The 25,551-nt window shown below is 42.0% G+C and overlaps 1 protein-coding gene and 1 long non-coding RNA gene across 16 annotated transcripts in view; one reads left to right on the top strand and one right to left on the bottom strand.

Annotated features, from left to right (window-relative positions):
* The window catches only part of LOC310757877, a 518,075-nt gene that overhangs the window by 300,342 nt on the left and 192,182 nt on the right, over positions 1-25,551 (bottom strand). The window lies entirely within an intron of this gene.
* ATP2B2 (ATPase plasma membrane Ca2+ transporting 2) overlaps positions 1-25,551 on the top strand; it is a 353,226-nt gene that overhangs the window by 170,819 nt on the left and 156,856 nt on the right. The window lies entirely within an intron of this gene.

Below are 25,551 nucleotides of genomic sequence, written 5' to 3'. Positions count from 1 at the left end.
CCTTGAAAGACCTACATTGACTCCCAGTACGTTTCCAAGCACAATTCCAAGTGTTGGTGCTGACCTTTAAAGCCCTAAATGGCCTCGGCTCAGTATACCTGAAGAAGCGTCTCCACCCCCAGTGTTCAGCCCGGACACTGAGGTCCAGCGCCAAGGGCCTTCTGGCGGTTCCCTCACTGTGAGAAGCCAAGTTACAGGGAACGAGGCAGAGGGCCTTCTCAGTAGTGGCGCCTGCCCTGTGGAACACCCTCCCATCAGATGTCAAGGAAGTAAACAACTATCTGACTTTTAGAATACATCTGAAGGCAGCCCTGTTTGGGGAAGTTTTTAATATTCTGTTAGGAACCACCCAGAGTGGCTGGGGAAACCCAGCCAGATGGGCGGGGTGTAAATAAATTATTATTATTATTATATTTATTTAGTTGCCAGCACTATGTAAGGATGGGGAAAAACCAACATTCTTAAGTGCCATTGATTTCTAAGATGGTAAAGAGGTGCAGTCTGCTTCTGTTGCTTCTTTTTCCACTGCATTGCCTTTTAAACAAAATAAGTGTTCAGACCAGGAGAGGAGATCAACATGGAGTATAATGCTTAGAAAAGGCCCAGATTTCAATTACCCTAAACAGATAATAGGTTTCCAGTAGGGAAAGCACTCATCCAAACCATATCCTGAAGAACATTTCACAGCTTTGGCTGCAGGTACCGCTCATAGAAGTCTTTAATAGTTCCTCTGTGTTCTCTCTCTCTCTCTCTCTCTCTCTCTCTCATTCACCAGTCTTCCTTCCTTCCTGGCTGGCTAGATTCCTAATGGTTTCCACCTGGACTACTGCATTAAAGTAAATTAGCCTTCCTTGCAGCCGTAAGAGTCTTCTCAGCTAGCTCTGTTCTTCCACAGCTCCTCCAAATAAATAGATTAAATCACAGATAAGCAGCTATACATGAAAACAGTGTTGCAGCAGAAATATCACAATCTTCATAAAGTATTCACACCTTTCACAAAACAAGAAAACTAGTGTAACTCCCAAAAAGGTATCCCAAGATTTTACTTTCCCGTTCCTAGAGTTCAGGTATTTCTGTGCTGGTGATATGTGATGGACATTTCTTCATTGTTCACAAACATGTTTTTGTGCCCAGGTAATATAGTTCTTGGCGATGTTACAGCATGCCACGTAGAGAGGTCTGTGTGCACTGCGTAATTTTGGAAGCTCTTGTTCAGCTGCTGCACTTTCATACCACCCTGTAAGACCTTATATTCAGACCGTGGACATTCCCAGTGCTACCTGGAGATGGACATTAGGACTTTCTGCATGCAAACCAGATGCCCTACCCACTGTGCTATGGTGCTTCCCCTTGTGTCCAGACCACCTTCAAAAGTGGTCTCTGAATCCAGCATGAGGAAGTCAGTAAAATAAATTGGGCAGGTTATAGCTTGTGAACAGTATTCTCTGGAATTTAATCTCGATCTTCCACGAAATAAAGTTTGAGCTCAACTTTCTTCTCACAGCTTTATCCTTGCAGTCCCAGTTATCAGGCTGGAATCCATGCAGAATGTGACCCCGCTGAATGGTGGGAAGATCCACACTTTGTAACTTGGATAAAAGACTTACAGAAACGTAGAATCGTAGAGTTGGAAGGGACCCTGAGGATCATCTAGTCCAACCCCCTGCAATGCAGGAATATGCAGCTGGGATCAAACCTGCAACCTTGGTGTTAGCAGCACCACACTCTAACCAACTGAGCTGCATGTCTCCCTTTGTCAGCCAACAATGACAAGAGCTTGGCAGCTGCCCACCTCGTTCTGTTCAGAGGGCTGGAAGGTGCTCACAGTTTGCATCCCTTAGCCAGTGTATCCTACGGTAAATACCATACTTACTCATGCTTGGAAGAAGCTCAGGGTAGAGCATCTGCTTTGCAAGCAGTTCAATTTTCAGGTAAGGTTGGGAATGCCCCTTCCCCGTCTGAACCCCTGGAGAGCTGCTGCCAGTCAGTGTTGACAATACCAGGTTAGTAGGCAGCTTCCCATGTTTTTCATGTTGGAGCTATGCAGTCTGCAGCTCCATCCTTAGACTCTTGCATGTTGAGCAGGATCACAATTGAATGCAGTCAAATTCGAGGATAATTTTCAAGCACAGCTTTGACACTTCTGTTTAAACAGGATTAATGCCGTATGAAGCTACTAAGTGTTTAATACGAAACTGTCAAAAATAGTTACAGGAAATGTTGATGCAGACAATGCACATATTTGTACAAGCCTGTGTGTGTAACCAATAACAGGATCTGAATATTAAGAACACAGGACACTGCCATAATACTGAGCCATACCATACTAAGCCGTACTTGCTACCTCATTATTGTCTGTACTGACTAGCAGTGAATCCCTGGCCTTCAGGCAGGGGTTTCACCCAGTCCTACCTGGAGCTGTTGGGAGACTGGACCTGGGATTATCTGCATTCAAAGAAGGTGGTCTACCACTAAGCAACTGCCCTTCCCCTAAAATCAAGGAACACAGAAATCTGTGTTATACTGAGTTAGACCATTGGTCCACCTACTTAAGCATTGTCTACAGTACACTGATGGGCATCAGATCCCAAGGATTTCAGACAGGAGTCCCTCCTAGACTTACCTGGAGATGCTGAGGACTGAACCTGGGACCTTTTGCATGCAGAGCATTTGCTCTTACCTCTGTACACAGTAGACACTTAGAAACAATACCAGCTCCAGGTTTGAGAGGACCTTAAGCGAGAGATAACTGCAGCACTGTGTGATCAGTACCAGGGAGGTTGGAGCTGCCATTTTAATTTGCCACATTTCTCCAGAGTCATCAAGGGCACTGTGGAAAATTAAAACTGTGGCTCCCAAATGCTGTCACTCAGTGGGATGGGGCAGGATCCCAGAAATCTGGTAGCTACCTACATGGGCATAGCCAGGATTTTTTTTAGGTGGGCAGGACTTTGTTGGGGGGGGGGACAGAACTGACATGATTGGTCTGTTAGTTAAGTATTTCTATTGTTTTACTTGATCTGGGGGGCAGTTGCCCCCCTACCCCCCGCCCCCCGGCTACGCTCATGGCTACCTGTGAGATTTGATGATGTCACATGTGTACACACGGGGGGGGGGGTAATTTATATTTTGCCAACAGCTCCCTTTAGTGTTTAACAAATAACCCTGAGTTGTGTGACATATACCACCCAGTGACAAATACTTCCTTCTTGGGAAATCTTCTTGAGATAGTGGTGGCCATGCAACTTCAGATGTCCTTGGAGGAAACAGATTATCTGGAGGTATATTTAGAGGTAGCAACTCAATTGCCCCGTTAGTATTTTGATTGCCATGTTTATATTTCTTCTAAAGATTGATACAACTTGTTCCATAAGCGATAAATAAGTTACAAAGTTATACTAATACACAGAAGAATACTGAAAGATCAGATCCTATTGGCTAAAGGAGAGCAAATTATAATATCATAATATACTTCAAAGAAAGGGGTGTTGTTAGGAATAGTTTCAGCTTCAATATTTATGAAATCCCAAAAAGGATCACGGTAATAGTTTTCCCAATTAACTGTGTGAACCAGATGCCTTGTATTAGACCCCAAAGATATTACATGCTTATATCCAGTGTTATCCATGTGTAAACAGAATGGCCTGTCATGACTCCTTTGGTGCTGTTGGGCTTGGCCCCAAGATGGCAGAATCAAGAGGAAGAAGAGGAATCAGAGGAGGAGGCTGGATTAGATGGAAGTCCTTTCCCCCCTCTTCCCTTTCCAGATTCTGTTTGACTCTAGTGTAGAGATGGGACTTCCAGCTCCCTCCCCTCCTGATGGAAAGAGAGCATGGAGCCTGAGCCTGGGGTGGCCAAGCTGGATTGTAGGGAGGAGGGCAGGTTTAGTGCTCTCTTCTGGGAACTGTTGCCACTTCAGGAGAAGGAACCAGACACATCCACATAAACGCAGCATCTGCTTGCAGACTAACCACGCAAGCAGCAAGAAAGTTGTGGAAAACTTGTTAGACCAACTTATCAGCTCTCATGCTGTCTTGAACTTCTTGTAGCTGACCCCAGACTTGTGCGTCTTGACCTCTTTTCCTGGACCAGGCCCATCCCAGCCAACCTTTCACCTTGAAAGAGCTCTGGACCTGAATGGCTCTTTTGCTGCTGCTGAGTCTGTATCATTACACTGCCTCAGTGAAGATCCTTTCCCTATTTACAAGTAAGAGTTTTCCACTTGCACACTGGGACCACTTTCTTCTTCCACTTGAAGCCCCCTGCATGATGTCACACTCTTAAATGGATGGTTGGGGGAACCAGATTTTGTGGCTGTGAGGTTGAGCTAAACGGGGGAGAGGAAGGTGAAGTACCAATATGTGAGTAGAAATCTGCTTGTGCAATGTTGGGTTCCACTCTTGATCTTCCCCATGCCACACACCACATCAGCACGGACCACACCAGCACATATTTTCCTGGTATTCTTCACTGTGAATTCAAAAGCTGGCTCATACTGTGTCAAGCTCTTAGTCCATAAAGTCCAGTTATTTCTTCTCTGATTTGCAGAGGCTTCCAGAGAGCCAGTGTGGTGTAGTGGTTAAGAGCGATAGACCCGTAATCTGGGGAACCGGGTTTGATTTTCTGCTCCTCCACATGCAGCTGCTGGGTGACCTTGGGCCAGTCACACTTTTTTGAAGTCTCTCAGCCCCACTCACCTCACAGAGTGTTTGTTGTGGGGCAGGAAGGGAAAGGAGAATGTTAGCCGTTTTGAGACTCCTTCGGGTAGTGATAAAGCAGGATATCAAATCCAAACTCTTCTTCTTCTTCCATCAAAGGTCTTTCATAGTTCTGCTACCTGATTTACTTGTAGTTGAAGATACCAGACACCATTTTTCTGTATACAAAGAATGAGAGAATGTGCTCTATTATATCTAATGACCTCTCTTTAATAGTGTATGGCAGTTGATTTAAGTTATGTTATCAGACATCACATTTGGGAGTATCTGGGTAGTTATTAGTCCGTCCCTTACCATTCTGTGTAAATCAAGAAAGCAGCTGCCACAGGATACTTTTAAAGGAGGAAATTGCAGGGACTTTGCTATGGAACTTTGTGGCCAAGTTGAAGAGCAGACTTTTGAGACTAAGGTCAAAAAACCTTTTTAGCCTGTTAGAGATCAGGCGTACAGCTGGAAAATGCTTACAAGAATATTCTGAAGCTTTTGATCATATGCTGCAGGAATCCCCAGTAGGGGATTTCTACAGGGAGAAATATTAATTGCAGCCCTAAGGAAAATGTGTAATAAGCCATCCCTGCTGAATAGAGAAAGTGCTTCAAAGGCATTTCTAAAATGAAATGCTACAGGAGGGGTGCATGTGTGGGAACTCTCATTCCCTGGGGACAGGGTTAGATATATGGCATCAAGTGGACTGAGAAACCTTTGCCAAAGCTTGTCTTCCTTCCCAGGCTATGGCAGCACTTTGAATTTTCCCTAAACATTTTGTTATTTCTCTCTCTTTTTTTAAACAAGTGTTTAAATGATAGATTTATAGCACACAGATATACTATTTAAGAAGAATTAACATGTCAATAATAAATTCATGTTTTACTATTAAAGCAATAATGAGTTGCTAGTAACCATCACCCTCCCTCAATGTTATTTTGAAAAATGCTGAGAATATTATGCTTTTGGTGCTTCTTAAAAACTGTTTTATATATGGGTTTTTGGTACCCATCAGTGCTGTGCATTTTGGACTTCAATTAATTATGGGTGCTGCTTTTTATTAATTAGTCATTAATTTTTATTTAATGTGTTGCTTTAAATCTGTACTTAGTTGTTGTAAGCCACTTGAATATTATTGAATTGTGAGTGGTGTATAAATGGTTTTTATATAAATTAATAATATACAGTAAATGCTAGCTTAGGCTAGATTTATTAGAACTAGATTTATTTGAATCGTTTCCAAAAGGATACTTTCTATGTTTGTCACTGTCATTTCAAACCAAAAAGAGAATGATTTCAGTACTTGCAAAAACAAATGTTTAAATCTACTATTGTGGAAGTATATATGTACTATTATTGTACGCTGCTTATTTCCTGTGAACTGCTTTGAGCACTAAAGTATTTCTAGAAAATGTGGTGTATAAATAAATTGACTATGACTATATAGATGACAGGGATGCGGGTGGCGCTGTGGTCTAAACCACAGAGCTGAGGGCTTGCCCATCAGAAGGTCAGAGGTTTGAATCCCTGCGACGGGGTGAGCTCCCGTTGCTCAGTCCCTGTTCCTGCTGACCTAGCAGTTTGAGAGCACGTCAAAGTGCAAGTATATAAATAGGTACCGCTCTGGCAGGAAGGTAAATGGCATTTCCGTGCGCTGCTCTGATTCGCCAGAAACGGCTTAGTCATGCTGGCCACATGACCCGGAAGCTGTACGCTGGCTCCCTCGGCCAATAAAGCGAGATGAGCGCCGCAACCCCAGAGTTGTCCGCAACTGGACCCTAACGGTCAGCGGTCCCTTCACCTTTGTATAGAAGACAGTGGATTGATAGGAAATTCTCAAGATACGTTGCCAGTTTTACATATAACACTAAACCATAGTTTATCATTATTATTTTTACTTATTTCCCACCTGTTCTCCTAACTAGTGCACAGGGTAGCTAAAAATACTGTACAGAACAACACAACCATAAACAGCAATACAGTGTTGTTAAAAGTCATATCCAAGTATAAAACAGAATAAAATTGTGTTGTATTCTAAACCTACCTCATCCCAAAGCTGTAGATTGCAGGTATCAAGTCATAGGTACCCTGAATCAGTACATCTGCCACTTAGAAAGCAAAACATTACTGTCCTTTGAGAGTCTGCCATAATCCTCAGAAAATTAACCCTGGGCAGCAAAACAGTCCATCTACTTAAGTCAAAAAAGATGACAGAAGGTGCAAAACAGGCTGCGAGGGAGGGAAACATGACTAGAGCCCCCTTGGCGTGCCATTGGAAAGTCTCTTCAGATGCAGAGCATAAATTAAAAAATAGCTAGATAAATAAGCATCTGCTGGCACTGTCCCCACTGTCAGAAACTTTCCCAGCCATGATGGTCATACACTGAAGGTGGATGTCTACAGCAGGAGAAAATTACAAGGCTTCCTTGCTACAGACATCAGTGTTCATGCATGAATGTTGGCAGGGCCAGGGAAGGCATGCAGCGTCAGGGTATGTGTCCAGCAGTGTGACTCTTCAGCCCCTTTAATTCCATGTAGTCATTTCACAAGACTAACATGTGATGGCACCTTAGAAGAAGGCGTATTCTGAAAAACTGCCAAGCAGCTGATCTTTGCTTGGTCAGGTCAGACAACTGAACACCACAAAGGAACCTGGTATGGTTCATCAACAACAACTCAGGAACTTTGCTGCCATAATTCCTTTATCTGGCCTACTGATATTAATGGTGAATTTTCTTTCTTTTTATTCATTATGCAGAAAAGTTGGTTTTTTATATGTTATCATGTCATGTCACTATCCACCCTGCAGGTAGGCACAGATGCAGCAATATTTCAATACATGTGAAACAGCACCACCTCACTAAAAAGCAGTAGCTGATTCATGGTGGCATGGTATTCACAAATCTGTTACCAGAAAGGGCGAAATTGTTGAGCAACAGCCCTTTTCTCTTCTTATTGAGGAGTCATGCTTTCAAAGAAATGAAAACTAAGACTGTTCGTGTTGGATGAATGTGAAAATCTACCCTTGCCTGATAAATCTTGGCTCAAGTCCTTTGTGGCTTCAGTTCCTAACACTGACGTATTCATTATGTATAAAAATAGGATAGCAGGCGCCCCTGCGTCTTCGGTATATGATGCTACTCTAGCAGTGACACCTATGAAGATCATGATATATGAACTCTTTTTAAAATAGATCTACCTGCGTATAGTTTTCCCCTTCTTGGTAACAACCAATACAGTGTTTTAATGTAAATGCAGACTCTCAGGATTTGGCCTTTTAAAGAGAATAACTTGAATGGTCAGCAGTGACATCAAAGCATTATCAGGATTGTAATGCTATAAAATTGAGTTAATTCCCCTTCCTCTATATTCTTTCATTTGAACAAGCAGGAATAATGTCTGCCAGTGCAGGAGTCTTTTTAGCACACCCCCCCTCCCGTTTGTCTGTATTTGTGAACACTCAAAGACAGCTTGCAAGTATGGAAAGCAATTTGGTCTCCGTTGAATTTATGCTGAGAGTGTAGTCTGGTAAAAGCGAAAAGCATATTGATTTGTGGCCTTGGACTGACTTAACATTTTGTATCCCACTTGTTGATAGAGGGCATTGCATACTTTTCAAAAGCTGTTCTCGATTGTTCCTTGACAAGCTGGCTTCATTACCAGCACCAATCAGGTCCACTGTCAGCACCAATTAGCTGGTTGGTGCTGACAGCACAATTTCAAAGAATCCCATTGACATCTCCAGCATCTTTGAAAAGAAGATAAAGTAACAACAGTGGGTGAGGACTATTGCCCTCATGTCCAGCTTGCAGGCTTCCCATAGACTGATATGGGAACCAGGATGCTGGCCTAGACAGTCCTTTGATTTTATCCGGTAAGACTCTTACGTTCCTATGACTGGCCCAGTCTATTGATGTTAGCCGTTGGGTCCTGTCTTCCTCATCCACCACCATCATCATTAATTTATTTAGTTTCTATACCACCCTGTAGTGAAGTCGCTAGGCAAACTTCCCTGGGGAGAGCATTCCATAGACGGGGAGCCACTGCAGAGAAGGCCCGTTCTCATGTTGCCACCCTCCTGACGTCTCGAGGAGGAGGCACATGAAGGAGGGCCTCAGAAGATGATCTCAGGGTCTGGGTAGGTTCATATGGGAAGAGGCGGTCCTTGAGGTATTGTGGTCCTGAGCTGTTTAAGGCCTTATAGGTCAAAACCAGCACTTTGATTCGGGCCCGGAAACTAATTGGTAGTCAGTACAGTTGGACCAGGATCGGTGTAATATGCTCAAACCGTCTTGCTCTGGTGAGCAACCTGGCTGCTGAATTCTGCACCAGCTGAAGTTTCCGAATTGTCTTCAGAGGCAGCCCTACATATAATGCATTGCAGTACTCTAACCTTGAGGTTACCAGAGAATGCACAAAGGAGTTAGGCTATCCGTGTCCAGATTAGGGCATAGCTGGGCCACCAACCAAAGCTGATGGAAGGCATTCCGGGCCACTGAGGCCACCTGAGCCTCAAGAGACAGCAAATGATCCAGGAGTACCCCCAAGCTACGAACCTGCTCCTTCAGGGGCAGTGTAACCCCATCAAGAGCAGGCGACCTCCCAGCCATCTGGTCTGAGGAACCACCCACTAACAGTGCCTCAGTCTTATCTGGAATGAGCTTCACTTTGTTGGCCCTCATCCAGTCCATTACTGAGGCAAGACACTGCTGCAGTGCGTCCACTGCCTCACCTGCAGATGTCAAGAAGTAGAGCCATGTGTCATCAGCATACTGCTGACAGTGCACTCTGAACCTCTGGATAACCCCACCCAGCGGTTTCATGTAGATGTTAAACAACATCAGGATAGAATTGAGCCCTGCTGAACCCCACATTGGAGGGTGCACGGGGCTGGAAAGCACTCCAAAGGTGTCCAAAACATGTTTTGGACAGGAGCAAGTCAGCAGTAAATCACACTGAGCAAGTTGGAGTTAATTCTTTATTAGCAAAAACAGATTCTGCACAGGCCTAATGAGCCTAGCAACTCATCTCTGGTAAGTCTTGCCCCTATGAAGCAGTTGCTGAGACTAAAGGTCCCCACCTCCTCACAGCTGCATGGTTTCCCCCCAATCAATCTGAAACTGCACCTGTTTCAAGCCTCTCCTGGTTCTGGGAGACCGGGGGAAGTGCAGGTTGCCTCAGCAGGAGGAGGAGACACCCATGCCTCTTCGCCAGCCAGATTAATCTCTTTCACTTGGCCCCCCTCCTATCCTGCTTCAGCTTCTGCCTCTGATTCTGGACTTCTTTCTGCAACATACTCTCCCCACTCACTAAGCCCTGTTACCTCTCAAACTTATTACACCTCCTCCTCCCTGTCTTCTTCCTCCAACCACTCATTGTTGGCCCACCACTCCCCAGGCTCTGAGCCTTCTTCTCTTGCGGGTTCCCTAGCTGGTTACTCCCACCATTCCTTTGCGCCCAACCAGTCCATGGTAGTTTCACGTTGTTCCTTGGTTTGAGCCTCTGACCTTCTCAGGTCTGATCCTCTGGCACAACTTCTGACTCTTGATTTCCAGGTCCAGGCTCCCCTCTAGTTTCCCATGACTCAACTCTGACATACTGAAAGGGAGGATTCCTCATTTTGCTCTTCAGGATTGTCTCTCCATGTGTTGTCTTAGGAAAACCAGCACACCTGCCAACGTGAACCACACCACTGCTGGTCACAACCACTGTCTTATGCAGGACCTATGACTCCTTGAGCTTGTGACTAATGACAGCCCCCCACCCTTGCCCCCCTCCAGCCTTGTTGGAAAAAGCAACAGCTTTTAATTAATACACACTTTATTTAGAGGGGAAAGACACTAAAGGGTGAAGTGACCTTCCTGAGTTGTCTGTTTCAGCTTATTTTTCAAGTTTCCTCCTTGCCTATGCTGTAACATTTTGCTGATCCAGTAAAGGATCCAGTTTTTTGGGCAAGACCAGTAGTAACCCCACAATACTCTGTGTCACTCTCCTCTCCTCTTCATACTCCATTCCACTCTTTCTCGCTAAGTAAGAAGTGATTTAGCAAGAAGCTATGAATCATAGCTGATGTTTTTTCTTCACTGACCTTTCCCGTAAGATTTCTTTGAGACAGGAATCCTTTCTCCAATCTTAAATGATGAATGGGCACTCAAATATTGGACCAGCTGTAAGAGTCTGTGCAGCTGAAAGGTTAACAGTCAAATCGGATAGTGAGCAAATAGCCTTGTATGTGTCAGAATTTCATTTTGACAGAATGCAGTGTACATTCTTGCTGATGCTCACAGAAGAAACAAAAGAGTTGTCTGAGAACAGGATTGATATTCCAATAATAACTGCTACGTAGGAAAAGAAGAAGACGAATGTAAATTCTTGTGCTACATTTTAATCTTAGATTATATGCTGTTATTAGCAGAGGAGCCTTCTTTTTAAACACAAGCTTGGCCTCCCAAGCGTGTGACCTGTGTGCACCTGAAAGGTTAAGTAACTGTATCTTCATTATTCTTGTGTAGGGTTTTGAATAGGTGGAAGCGTTGTCATTCCATGCATCTCAATGCTCTGCCCACCCTGTTTATGCTTGTTATTTGTTATTTGTTAGAAGCACCTGTAATGTATTAGGTTTTGTTTTAACAAAATGTACACATCCTTAGGCACAGGCCCACAATCTAGGTAGCAGAAACTTGAGCCACTTAATTTAGATTGAGTCTGAGGAACTCACGAGATTGTGTATTCCCAGAAGCTATATCACTTAACAAAACAGTGTGAATTAATAAGTACATTCTGACAACATGCTAAGCTAAGCCATACCTTCACTTAGCCACACCATGCAAATGAACAATCTCCCAGAGGAGAGCTCACAGCCAATTTGCACCTCCCTGGCTGTGTTGCTAAGCCAATGTTTGGTTTAATGCATTGCCCAAAGTGGGACTTGTGGTTACAGTTCTGTGCTCATTAACCACAAGTATTGTTAAAGATGGAATATCCAAGTATGTAGAAGAACAAGCCTTACTGAAGCAGAGTTTGCATGGCTTCTGCAAGAGCAAGTCCTATCTCATCAACCTAATTAGAGTTCTTTGAGAGTGTTGACAAGTATATAGATAGAGGTGGTCCAGTTGACAGCATGTACTTGGACTTCTAAAAAGCTTTTGGCAAAGTTCCTCAGGAAGGACTCCAGGGTAAGCTTAGCAGTCAAGAAAAAAAAGAGAAAGCCCTCTTGTGGATCCCAGATTGGCTAAGCTGCAGGAAGCAAAGAGTAGGAATAAAAGGACAGTTCTCTGAGACATGTAGAAAGTGGAGCCTCCCAAGGTTTGGTATGGGGACCACTGAGGTGTTCTTTAGTATGCAGAGGAGTCTCATAATACTTTGCTTTGAACTCAGAAACTTGAACAGTATTACCTTATGTAGTTTCTAGAACTGCAAAACACTCCTGCAGTACCTTTCCTACCTCTTCTGGTTACATGCAGTGCAGATGGAAACAAATTCTATAATTGTCTACAATGTTAAGTTTCAGAACAGTCAATTGAAGCATTTTGTAATTATAAAATATAGACTCTCCTCCACACAGATCCTCATTATAGGGGTGGAATGTGATTCAGCCAACTTACTCTTAAGATAGGGCCGTGAGTGTAGCCCTAAATATAAAGTTGCATGCCTCCCCTTTTTATGTACCCAAGCAGATATTTTATTTTAGTATTTTGTTTCATCTTTGGGAGTGAATTGTGATATGAGATCCTTTTTCTGTTTCCTTGTTTTCTGAGGAGAGCTAATAATGTTTGCTATTGTTCAACTATTCTGTTTCTTGGGGGTGATATAGAAATTTAATCTGTAGATAGAAGAAAGAGGCTGTGAGAATTAAGATAAATATATTTGGCAGCAAGTTTTGGTTCAATGACCTTTAAAAACTAACTCTGTGCTTGTAGTTTTGGTGGTTCCAAGGCTTGTTACATGGTGAAAAGTTGTACTGGCATGCAAATTGTATCCCCTTCTGTCTCCCAAACAGCTTGATAATATAATTCAGACACTATTTTACTAGGTGAGCCATATCATTCAGATTGTGGGCCATTTTCAGTATTGGCTGTACGATTTATTTGAATATGAAGGAATAATGTTATTGTACCCTATTGCAGCATAAAGGTAAAGGGACCCCTGACCATTAGGTCCAGTCATGACTGACTCTGGGGTTGCAGCGCTCATCTCGCTTTATTGGCCGAGGGAGCCGGCGTACAGCTGCCAGGTCATGTGGCCAGCATAACTAAGCCGCTTCTGGCGAACCAGAGCAGTGCACGGAAACGCCATTTACCTTCCCGCTGGAGCGGTACCTACTTATCTACTTGCACTTTGACGTGCTTTCGAACTGCTAGGTTGGCAGGAGCAGGGACCGAGCAATGGGAGCTCACCCCGCCATGGGGATTCGAACTGCCGACCTTCTGATCGGCAAGTCCTAGGCTCTGTAGTTTATCCCACAGCGCCACCTGCGTAGCACACCCACACCCGAATGTCAGGGAGAAATAGCCTGGCAGATGAAATGGCAGCTGGATGAAATGGCAGCTGGATGAAACCAAGTGCTGGATGAAACCCACGCACACCCGAATGTCAGGGAGAAATAGCCTGGCAGATGAAATGGCAGCTGGATGAAATGGCAGCTGGATGAAACCAAGTGCCCATCTTGTTTCACATTTATGTATTAATTTTCTCCATTTTAGATGCCTATTAAAAATACCTACATGCTATAAAATACTTAAAAAGTAACAAGACACAAGTAGCAAGATACAAACAACAACACAGTAAGACATAAGATCCAAGCCAGCACATCCCACCCCAATTACAAATCACAGCTAAAATGCAGTATAAAGCACAGGACCTCAGAACAACAGCAACTAGCAAGAATGCAGGAGCCAAAACTACCAACCATAAAACATAATCTTAAAAGCCTGGGACAACATACTGCATACAGATCTTAGTTTGGTGGACCGGGTGGGCCACCCCCAAGAAAAGCCCCATCCCATGGCTACCCTACTAATTTCTTATTGAGGGGAGTTCAGAGAAGTATGGACACACTGCAACAAGACATAAAGGAAACAGACTTCCACCATTAGTAGTTCTCCAAACATGGAGAGTCCGTTTATCTACAGACTTCTCCTCCATTAAAAGCCTTCTCTGTGATTTGTTGTTTTGTTTAATGTGGTTGGACTTCTGATTATAAATAAAGCATTTCATTTTTAAAATAATCAACTTAGAAGACTTGTAGACTACAAACCCAGGAGCTGTTTCCTTCTGCTCGGTTACCAAGATTTGCTTGGTAAGTTGCAGCCAGTTCTAACAACATTTGCTCTCCAGTTCTTAAAGAGACGGTGAATTATTCCCATGTGTGATCTGCAGTTTTTCCATGTATAGGGAGATTCTCCACTTGCACAGGAGCACTGTTCAAGTAGGACAGACAAGTGAAAGCTTTATCACATTGGAGGTGCTCTAGAATAGGGTAACAGGTCAGAACGTGATCAAACAGGCTTTTGGCCCTCTTTTACCCATCTGTCATGTTTATCTGGGGTGAGAGAGACTGAGTCTGTTCACTGCACCTACCACATCAAGCCTTCCCCTGCTCCATCTCATTGTCCATTGATTCACTGGGTGGGTTATCTATGAGGATGAGTACCACTCAGCCCATCTTCCCATCACAGCCATCTTATGTTGTTTTAAGAGCTCCACAGATAACCAAACTGTAGAAACGTTATAAAGATTGTATGCAAGGTTTCATTCTCGATTTCAATACTTCCCATGGAAAAGGGGTTAGCATATGTTCCAATTTGGTAGAACTTGTGTTATAAAAGTTTAAAATGTAACATATAAGAGGATGAACTGTGAAAGGCATACTGGAGGCATTTAAGCCTTCAAACATCACCTACTTCATTACTGGTACTCTTCCATAGCCTAATCCTAAATAGCTTGCATGTTAGAGAAGTTTTGTATTGTTTAAACTGGTTAAATAGTTTAAAGCAAACATTTTCAAAACTTTAATTTATGTTGATGCTAGCAGTCAATGTAAAATGCTAAGTTTAAAAATATGCTGTTATATCTCCAGTAATTTAGTCAATTCCTCCAATTAATGCAACCATAACAACGGTCAGTGGGACATCTTTTTGCAAATATGATTTCATGGTGCATGTGTTGTTTTCCTATTAGGAAGATATGTTTTCAGTTCAGCATGAAGGATTAGTTGGACTTTGGCAGTTCTTCTTTGAGCTTGACATTGATATCGTAATAAGCTTAAATGGCTCATTCCTGGCCAGCCCTCTTTATAAGGTAAACCACCTGGTCAGAGTTGTCAGCTAGGTAAATTGCCTCTTAGGCACATCTAGGAAGCATCCCTAGATGACTAACATACACTTTGGGAAACGGTCATATCCACAGATTCTGAAGGACAATGTGGATTGAGAAACTGGTATACTAAAGCTGAAAGATAAGGAAGAGTCCTGCATTTGAATCTGTATACTTACTGATGGGATTATGTTCATTTCAGTTCCTGTAACCTAAATCAATGTCTAAATCAGTTTTGAAAATGGGATTAAAATCCTAAAGCACTTGCAAGACAATGTGAATGCTACCCTCTCACTCTGTGAACATGGCTTTTGCAGTATTCTGGGGCAAGCATTCTTTGTGGATAAAGGGATATCTAAACTACTTTTGCAAATTAAAGGTAGCTCATGCACTGGCAGTTGATAGCATGGAAACTAGTTATACCCTGTAAACTGATTTACGCCAAACAATCCCCACCCCTCACAAAAAAACGAGTCAGTTAGATTTACATCCAAAAGAAAAACAATGGATGGAATTCAGTGCAACATACTTACAAGGGCACTTATTCTGGCTAAAGCCAAACCTATGTGTGTCGAACCTGTTTTGCCACCTAAATTATTTTGCCAGTTTTTCATTATACATTTGACAATATTTTTTTTCCAGCCTGCCAGGTGAACCTTAATCTGCTGTTTCTAATACTTTGTTCTGCATGAAACTTGGCTGTGGTGCAGATAATAGACCAAAGTGCTTTCAGCAGGTACAACATATTCTTTACCTCCATGAATAACAACTAAGTCTGAGAAATAGGAATGAATTCAGTCAGAGAGCCTCTGTTGTGGTCATTCACAAGGCTGCTGTGTTGGCACCTGTTATTCTTTGTCCTCCTTTCAATCTTTCTCGGACTTCCAGGAGAAATAGGATATGACTTCAGCAGTTGGCATGCCTAAGAAAGAGAGGACACAGCAAGCCTTTTGCATGTCCTTGATTCTGTTTGGGAAATTGGCTGCAAAACAGCTCAGAGCAAATGATCAGCAGCTGGAGCATATGGACCAGGATGCACAGAAGGTATCTGTGAGGAAGTGAGAGAGAAGGAGAGGTGTCATCCGTGTGCTCTGCCAATGCACATGCCTCTGCCATACCCTTCTGAGTGAGGGGTGTGGGGAGAAAAGACTCCTTACCTCTTCACTTGCAAGGGAATTCTTTGTCCAGGGACAACCTGTCCTGCTCCATGCAGAGTACACCCGCTGAAGTTAATGAACATGATTAAGTTAGGTCCATTGGGCAGGATTCAACTAAGCTTCTGTATGTGTAGAATGGAGTCTGCTCACACAATGGAACTTTCCCCCTCTGCTCCTGTACCCCTTAAATCTGCTCTGGACGGTTGGGTGAACCCCCAAAACAGGTTTAGGGTGTGCATTGGAGGAAGGTATGTTGAAAGTCCAGTTGCACAGGTGGACCTCATTCCCACCCCTCTTAGCACTATTTTTTACTCAGAGTAGACCCATTGGTAGTATTAAAACATGTTTCATTCAGAATAGACCCACTGAAATGAATGGGCCTAACTTAGTCATGTCCATTAATTTCAATGGGTCTGCTTTGAGTAAAACTTAGTTTAATATCACCCAGTAGGTCTGCCTTGAGTAAAAGTTGAATACAACCTTTTGTATTTATTTTCTACTCTTCGTTGAATTCAGTTGCATCTCATGTTGCATCTAGTTTGATTCTTAACCCATCTGCATCTGGCAGATGTAAAGTTCTTTAAAGTCTCTTGATCATATTTGGGTTAATTAAATCTATATCAAATCGTCTTTTGTCCACTAAATGACATTTTGTCTTAAAGCATTCATACATGGAAAATTACAGTTTCACAGTTCTGATACCCATATCTTTAAGCTTATAGACCAGGGGTCAGCAACCTTTTTCAGCCATGGGCCGGTCCACCGTCCCTCAGACCATGTGGTGGGCCGGACTATATTTTGAAAAAAATATATGAACGAATTCCTATGCCCCACAAATAACCCAGAGATGCATTTTAAATAAAAGGACACATTCTACTCATGTAAAAATACGCTGATTCCCGGACCGTCTGTGGGCCAGATTGAGAAGGCGATTGGGCCACATTCGGCCCATGGGCCTTAGGTTGCCTACCCCGTTATAGACACTTGATGCCTTTGGCGAGCCTGCCCTCTCCATGTTTATTATCACACTGCACCTTGGGAACTATAGTTTGTGTAGGGTGGCGAAGGCAGCATGTTGTGTTGGCAACAGTAGTGCTTTGTTCCCTGCATACATTATGTTTCATCATGCATAGTTCAATAATTGTTAATCCATGTTGTCAAACATGCAGCAACATGTAAATGATTATTGCATTAGCATTGTGTGTTGCAAATCACATGATTAAGAATGCCAATGGTTTTCAAACACTGAATTGTGGCCAAGGAGTAGTTTATTTATGTAAGCAGCATGGTATTATTTTGTAAATTGGAGATCCATTTGAAAGGTCCACATAGCCTCACAGTGTTCAGCACAGTTTAATTGAGGGCAAAGTTTAGCCTTAAATAAACTGTACACCTGCAGAGCAGCTGCCTTCAGGTATGTGGCTGACTGAATGCTGATCATGTGGACCATTCATGCACACTATCCCATTTAACATTCTAAACTAGAGGAGAACTTTCAGGAAAAAGAGCACTCAATTCATAATACAGCTAAGCCTTATAACCAAATTAATGCACCTTATTAGGTAATTACAAACGTTGGCTACCTCACTCGTTTAGATTCCCCACACAGAAGAGCTGTGCATTTATTGTATAAAATGACAATCTGATAAAGAGGGTGAGGTAGATTTGCTTTTAAGTGAAATATAGGCTAGCTTGCTTCCTTACCAAGCTATTTTAATGTTTTCCCAAGCATTCATTGTTTGTAAGTACAGGGGACTTGCGTTTGAATTGACTCTGCACTTTGCGTACTTTTGAAGGTCACAATGCCATTTTGGCTTTGATTAAACTCAAACTGTATTCACTGGTTAAGCTTGACCTTTTAGGCCTGTTTTCCATGACATATTGTACATGTGCATGCACGCTTTCTGTGTCAGTCAATGGATATGGTTCTTTTACTGAGGTAGAAGACAAAGCTGGTATCTGAGAGATGTTTATCTTTATGGAATATATTCTGATAATTGCTGGACCTCCTGTAGTCAATCCAGTTATTTGCTTCTTTTTAGCCATTTCGGTATGCCTATTTAAGCTGGAGCACATCAAGGTAAGGCATTCAGTTTGCACTAGGACCCAAATATATTTTAGATTGTATTGCAATGCCAAGGAATAGACATTTACAGCAGCTGCCAGTAAGACATGAAGCTGCTCTTCCTCTAACCTTTGAATGGCTCTGCAGCACATGGAAGAATAAGTGGCCAGCTGTTGAAATGTTGCCAGGCACATACTGTGCAAGACAACTCTTCTACCCCATCCTTTTGATATGCCTTCTTATGATCAGAGCAGAGCATAATAACATGGGGAGAATCGCATGGCATAATGCAAAGGTAGCTTAATGCAAGATGTAGGGTTGAAGTAGATGATCTTGAGATAGTTTTAAAGTCTTAAGACCAGGAAGGGGACCCTTTGACCCTCCAGATGCTATTGGAATCCAATTAATATTAATTCCAACTAGCATTGCCAAAGGTTGGAGGTGATCGGAGTTGGAACCCAGCAACATCTGGAGGGACACCACAGCCATCTTAAGATGCCCTTTCAATTTCATTGTCCTATTGTGCACACACACATATCCCTGGGGTATATGCACACATATCAAGTATCCTAATTTCCAATACATGCTTTGTGTATTAGAGTTTTCTATCAATTGTGTATCCCATGTATATCATATTCTTATGCTGCTTGACACAACTGCAAGTGCCTGTCCCAAAAAGCCTGTTGACTGATCTAAAACCGCCACTGAAACCTTTTCAGGGAGCATTTTGATTGAAATTCATAGCCTGCAACTGATACTGAAAAAGAATTACCTTCTTGCAATTTGCATTAACTGATACCATTTTTAATTTTTTAAAAAATTTTTTTCAATTGCTTTACATAACATTAACTATTAAGAATAAGGATCTATTTTAAAATCATAAAAGCTCCTGAATTTATGTATACAATTAGCAACCTTTTAATGCTAATTTTGGATTACTAATTAATTATAATATGGAAAATGTGTTTTTTTTCTTCCTCTGAGGAGTCCTTGAATCATGTATCTTATAAGAAAAATACTGCCTCAGTTTTAATTATACTAATGTTTATAGGAACTGTGACTATATTTAATAAGCTTTCTAAAACTGTTGGATAGTACAGATGGTAAATTCTGTATTAAAATGGAATTCAATAGCTTGTTTCACTGATAGCTGGCTTTCGTACTGTGACAGTGAAAAATACAGTACAATCCATTAAAACATAATTACTTTTGTTGGGATAATTTTAATATAATGAAACTGCTGCCCTGGAAACCATTTCACTTTTGAAGATCATAATCCTAAAGGGTCACGTGAATGTTTAATGCATACACCTGATTCCCCCTGCACAAATCCTTCCACATGTTCTTTACATTTAGCAGAATTCAACGTATAATCTGGAGGTTAGATGCAAATATCCCCCCCCCCCAAGTGGAAATAGCACATGTTTAAGCATCTATGAAGGTCTTCACACCAAGTTACTAAACTGTTTTTGGATCTAGCGACATCCTCTGCCTCCCAAGACTGCTGCTGGATGACTAGAGCCCACCAAGCTTTCCCCCCTCCCCCAATTCCAATCAAGAAAGGATATATATATATATATAGAGAGAGAGAGAGAGAGAGAGAGAGAGAAAGTGTCCTCTCTCCGATGCAGTGACATAGCATGGATTGCTGGCACCTGGGGCCATATGGAGGTGTAGGGTGTGAGGGACAGAAACGTATGGAGTATGCATGCACATTCAACTACCTAACAGCATCTGCGTCACTCAGATCACAGTCTGAGAGATAAAAAGAAGAAGAGTTCCGTTGTCTAGAGAGGTCACTTCATGGTTCTCCACATGGAGAAGCTGCTTTCAGTAGAGCCCAGCAACAGAAGTGTGCAGCCGTATTGAGGCAGCACCGGGTGCTGAATTTTTGCACCCCTAACAATTTTGTAGCTGGCTCTCCCATGCTACACCACAGCTTAGATGCCATTTTGAGCTAACCAGAGTTAAATTTTGGATATAAAAACTCCTAGGGGCTGAGGGGTCTTCACCCCCCAATAAAATATTTGAGGGGGCTGCCCCCCAAAGTTGATAAGCATTGCTATTCAAATGGTGTGCATGCACCATGTCATGTGATCAGTTATGTGGGGCGGGGCTTCTTTGCCCACCCCCATATTTTTTTCAAGTTGGCACCCTTGGTTTCTCACCAAGGGTGCTTATTTTTTACGTTCCACATTTTATTTTAGTTATTCATTGTTTTTCTGAGTCATCCCATAGTTTCATAATATTGGTTGTAAGCAACAATGGGCATTTGTATGTAATGGATATACGTCCTTTTAATAACAACTCCCACTCACAACATATCTCACTATACTAGGCCATGGTCCAACACACAGCTAAGTGTCGTTATGCCCACTAATTTCAGCAAGCCTATGGTTATATCCAGTGCTTTTTTTCTTAAAAAATGTTTAGGAGTACACTCATTCTGACTCAAGGAAATCACCATTTTACAGTTCAAATCAGGGGAAATAAATATAGCAAGTGGACAAAAGTACAAAGATTCACAAAATGTTTAGGGGTATGCATACCCCTGCATCCCCCCAGAAAAAAGCACTGGTTATAACTATGTGTACTGTGTCCTTAATGCTCTAAAAAGTTTACTATTGAATGAATAATAGCTTATCCTTGCATGTTTTAAGTTACTACTTTTAAAGTACACTTCTGTTCAGAGGTCAAGGTTTTTACAAGCCTACCCTGTCCTTGCATATATCTTGCTTCTTCACTCACTTTTTAATTCTCTCATTTCCTTCCCACAAGTATGCCAGAACTCCATGTGGAGATCAAACACCACACTGGGAAATCCTGTCCTGTGTCATCACCTTTGAAAATGTATGTCATCCAACAGAGCTATATGTATATGTCTGGCAAGTAAGGCTGAATCAAATGAAATATGAACAGTAACAAATAAACATTTAAAATATCTTAATAATCTCCGCACATTATTTTATCCAGCATTATTCAAACTAGCAAACCCACCAACAATCCAGCAAAATGTAACATAGCAGAACATCATGCAACCACCAGAACTCAGAACACAATGCCATATCAACAGCTAGACTGCAGTTAATTGCTATAAACTGTGGCAAAAGGGTTAATTTTTCAGCCCTGTTTGAAAGTGTGCAGGGATGGAGGATTTCCTGATCTGATGTGGTATCATTTCCCCACAACTGTGGGGCCATTCTTCAAAATGCCCTGGCCTGTGAGCCTGCCATCCTTTGTTGCCGCGTACCTCAACAGGGCTTCAGAAGTGGATCTTAAGTGGATCTTAAGTAAGCTGATATGGGATGCCGGCAGCCTCATAAGTTACATGGCCCCAAACCATCTGGGGCTTTAAAGGGCAGCATCAGAAGCACTTTAAATTGGTCTCAGAAAACACTGGAAACCAGTTCATCTGGTGCAATCTTGGTGCAGTAGGCTATGCTTGCCTGGCCCGAATGTAGATTCATTTCATTTTCCAAACTGTCTTTACAGGCAGTCTTTCCATTACATATGATTTTGGAAAGTGATTAATAACCAAAGTAATGGTTCGAGCCCCACGTTGGGCAAAGGATTCCTGCATTGCAGAAGGTTGAACTAGATGACTCCCAGGATCCGCCCCCCACCACTACAATTCTATGATTTTGTAAGTCTCCTTGGGGGAAACAAATGATTACAGCAAATACCCTGATCTGAGGAAATAGTGAAAGCTTTGTAACATTCCTGAACAGGAAATCATACAAACACCAAAACAAAGTCAACGTTGTTTATCTTTCTTTATAACATTCTCAAATCACCCTGGTGAGAAGAAACTAGGAATACTGTACCACACAGCTATTCTAAAAAGCATCTTTTCCCCGCCCCACCTGATGAAAGCTGCACACAAATCTTGTAGACCACAGGACCGTAAAATTGTTTTCTTAGGAACTCACATGATATAAGGGACCTAATACCATCCAGTGCAAATAATTGTTTGTTGAGACATAGCTAAAGGAGTAGTGTTCATCAGCTGGATTAGACCTTGCCTTGACCTACGTTGGCTGTGCCTGTGGCTCTCTAGTCTCTTACCCCAATTCCCAGCCCTCGATCACTGTGTTTCCTGTACTGGTTTACCAATAGCCAGAAAGTCACAAAAAAGAGGCAAAGCCACAAAATGGTGCTCCAAAAATTTAATTGCAATGTGAGATGTTCACAATATGATTCAATATATTGGTTTATATACAATGCAGCATAAGTGCAAGGAAAACTATCATCCCCTTTTCTTTATTGCACTCAAAAGAGCCTTTCCTTTAAGTTGGGAGCTTCACTTGTGCAAGCTGGTTCTGGCTGATGTCCCTGACCCTTCTCTCCATTGCCGCTACCACACTTCCTGGCTTTTTCTGAGGACCCCTTGACCCTCAAAAGAGCCCTTTCTTCTGCAGAAAGCTGCAGTGTGAGGAGGAAATATCCCTTGCATAAGCATTCTTGATCTCATGCTGCACCGAATAAGCCGATATCATGCCTTGGTGCTCTGAATACACCCCTGTGGTAACCTCATTGGACCAAAACACTGCAGGATTTTTATTTTCACTGTGGGGAAGGTTATATGTTGACATGTTAACCATATCACATGTCACTTTAAAAAAATCAATTTTTAAAAACATCAGTTTGAGACTGTCTCTTCTTTGTCGTTTTGGTGCTGGCTATTTGTTCTACCTGCTCTTAAGGAGGTCCAAAACACCAAGCTGTTCTCCTGTAATAAATGTCAGTGTGTGAGAATGTTTGTGAACAGTTTGTGGAATTATGTGAGAGAGCATGTTTTCCTTCAATTCTGTAAGAATTAAGAAAGCTTTTTTATATTTAATCAGAGTTTCCCTGTCTATAATGGAAATTCATAGTGGTGTTTGCTGTTAAACCTTTGGCCCTGGTAAAATATTTTGTTGATCCAAATTAACGTTTCATAATTTCCTGCTGAAAATCCTGCCATATCTGGACTGAACAAGCAGTCCATAAGTGCATCACCGGGTGTAAATGTATGGGCCATGTGTAGTGGGCATAACATATGATGCCTGTTCCACATCTGCATATACAAAACATTTTATTCTAGAATCAGTGGAGACCAGTACTTGTATATTCTACCTAGTCCACACATGGTCTAGATCTATTTCATATTTTTTGCTTCTTGAGAAACTGGTTTCCTTCTGATACAAGCTCATTGCAGATTTATTCTGCATTACCCTGAAGTGTACACATTTGAAAACAGATAAAAAACATAGATAACCTAATCAAGGGCAGGGTTGTCAAATGCATATCAAGTTACCACACCCACTCTTGTGGGCAGCAGGACCTAGAATCAATCTAAACGGAAGGTACCATGTTGAGGATGAGCATGAAGGATTCTGGATTAAGAAAAACTGCTTTTTGGTGCTACAAGCAGGTTAGTGTGTGTGTGGCCCAAGACGATGTCTAATATCCAAAAAGACACATAGGCACATACATGCAAAGCACTTCATGCGCCTGGGGAAGCAACTGATTTCTCTGTCAGTTGAAGTCCTACTCTGAATGGCAATACAGAGGAGCTAGCAGACTTACAAAGTAGGTTTCATGGGCTTCAATGGGATGAAAATAGGAAGCCCCTCTTGAAAACTCCAGCACACATGTGGTCTTCTAGATACTAATCCTTGCTACATAAAATGCTCTGTTTAAATAATCATGTGGTCTCTCTCTCTTTCTACTTTCCACTCCACCAGTGAAACATATATTCCACCCCGCCCCCCGCGTTAAGAGGCTTTAAAAAGGTTTCTTGGCAGACTCAATACTTTTGCTATATGTGATAAGGATGAAAGGATGGAGTCAGTAGCACTTTTCCTAAGGAGGATCTAGACTGCTTTGAGATGCTTAAAGTAGCATCTGCTAAATCTTCCTAACTTGCTTTCTACTTCATGATACTCTTCAGAATTAGAACTGGGCCTTTTGACCTTTGTAGCCTGAATTCACAGAGGCCAGCAGCCACAGCAGAGAGTCTGCATTCCTTGGATAATCCATTTAGCTTACTGTGCACCCTAGAGTGGTCCATTGTTTCCTGCAGAGGGTCCTTCAAAGAAGCAAGTATTGAATGCTGGAAAAAGAATTGTGAAATGTTTGGAGTTGGCAGACCAGGATTGCTTTTTTTATCTTTGAGATTTACTGTTAGACTAAAACAACTCAGCCAGACTTGGTCAGTTCCTCACTATGCATATTGCATCAGGAAACCCCTTTGTTCTTTTGTAGCGTAACTGCTTCACTGGCTACCCTTTGTTCCCAGGGTAGTGTAAGTTAAAAAAATTGAAGAAGGGGTGGAGATCAAACACACCCTTTCTAAATAAGTAAGGCTTGCTTCATCATCACACAGATGGTGTTGTTGCCTTTGGAAGGTTTAAGGGAAGAAGGTAAGATGCTGTTGTGACTGTTTAAATAGTCTCACATGTTCTTTGCCTTCTTAATCCAATTTCTGCAATTTGTTGGTCCACTTGGTGGCCACCTTCTCACTTTTTGAGTTCTGCAGTGCTTAATGCACATATTTCATTGCTTCATGAGAAAATAAAGTATTGGTGATATGCTTAACAAAACCCTATGATTTCTGACCAGAACTCTTTTTCCACTGTAAAGAACATCAACAGAGCAAGGGAAGAACAATTGCATTTTGAGTTGCTTTAAGGTGCTAGTGGTTGTGTGTGCTTATGTGAGTGCTTTCAAGAAGGTAAATAATTTACCCAGTGCTATTATTCTAGAAAAAGAGGTGCCAGAACTCACCATGAGTGCCTCCCTTCTTCTCTTAGAATGGCAATGGAACCCACCTGTGGGGTGCTGGAACTGAGTTCCGGCAAGTTCCGGCTGAAGAAAGTACTGGATTTACTTCTTGAGCCAGTAAGGGAGGGAACCTATTTTTTAAATATTCTGTTCAATTAGAATGAATTATACATCAGAAGGGTTACCATGCATTGTTAGAATGTCTTGATTATATGTGTGTGTTGTGTTAATAATCAACATTATGCAAAATATTGTACTTCCATATACCTAGTGGTTGATGATTTAATGCCTCTGATAGTAAATAGTAAAATAGTAAATGGTAAAAAATGCAATAAATTCGAGCCCGCAGTTGAAAAAACTCTAAAAACCAGTATTTTGGGGAATGAAAGATTTGAGTGATGAAAATGTAAAATAACCTTAATTTTCTTCAAACCTTTAGAGTCACAGGTCTATTTTGTAGTTTTATTCTGACCATTCAAATCCAGGTTGTTGATTACCTATATATAACAGTTGCTAGAGAATGTGAGTTCCTAAATAGCTATGCCAA

Source organism: Podarcis filfolensis, assembly GCF_964270895.1.
Source record: "Podarcis filfolensis genome assembly, chromosome: 2".
NCBI lineage: Eukaryota > Metazoa > Chordata > Lepidosauria > Squamata > Lacertidae > Podarcis > Podarcis filfolensis.
Note: the sequence above shows the minus strand (reverse complement) of the source record. Positions and strands in the feature narration are given on the sequence as shown.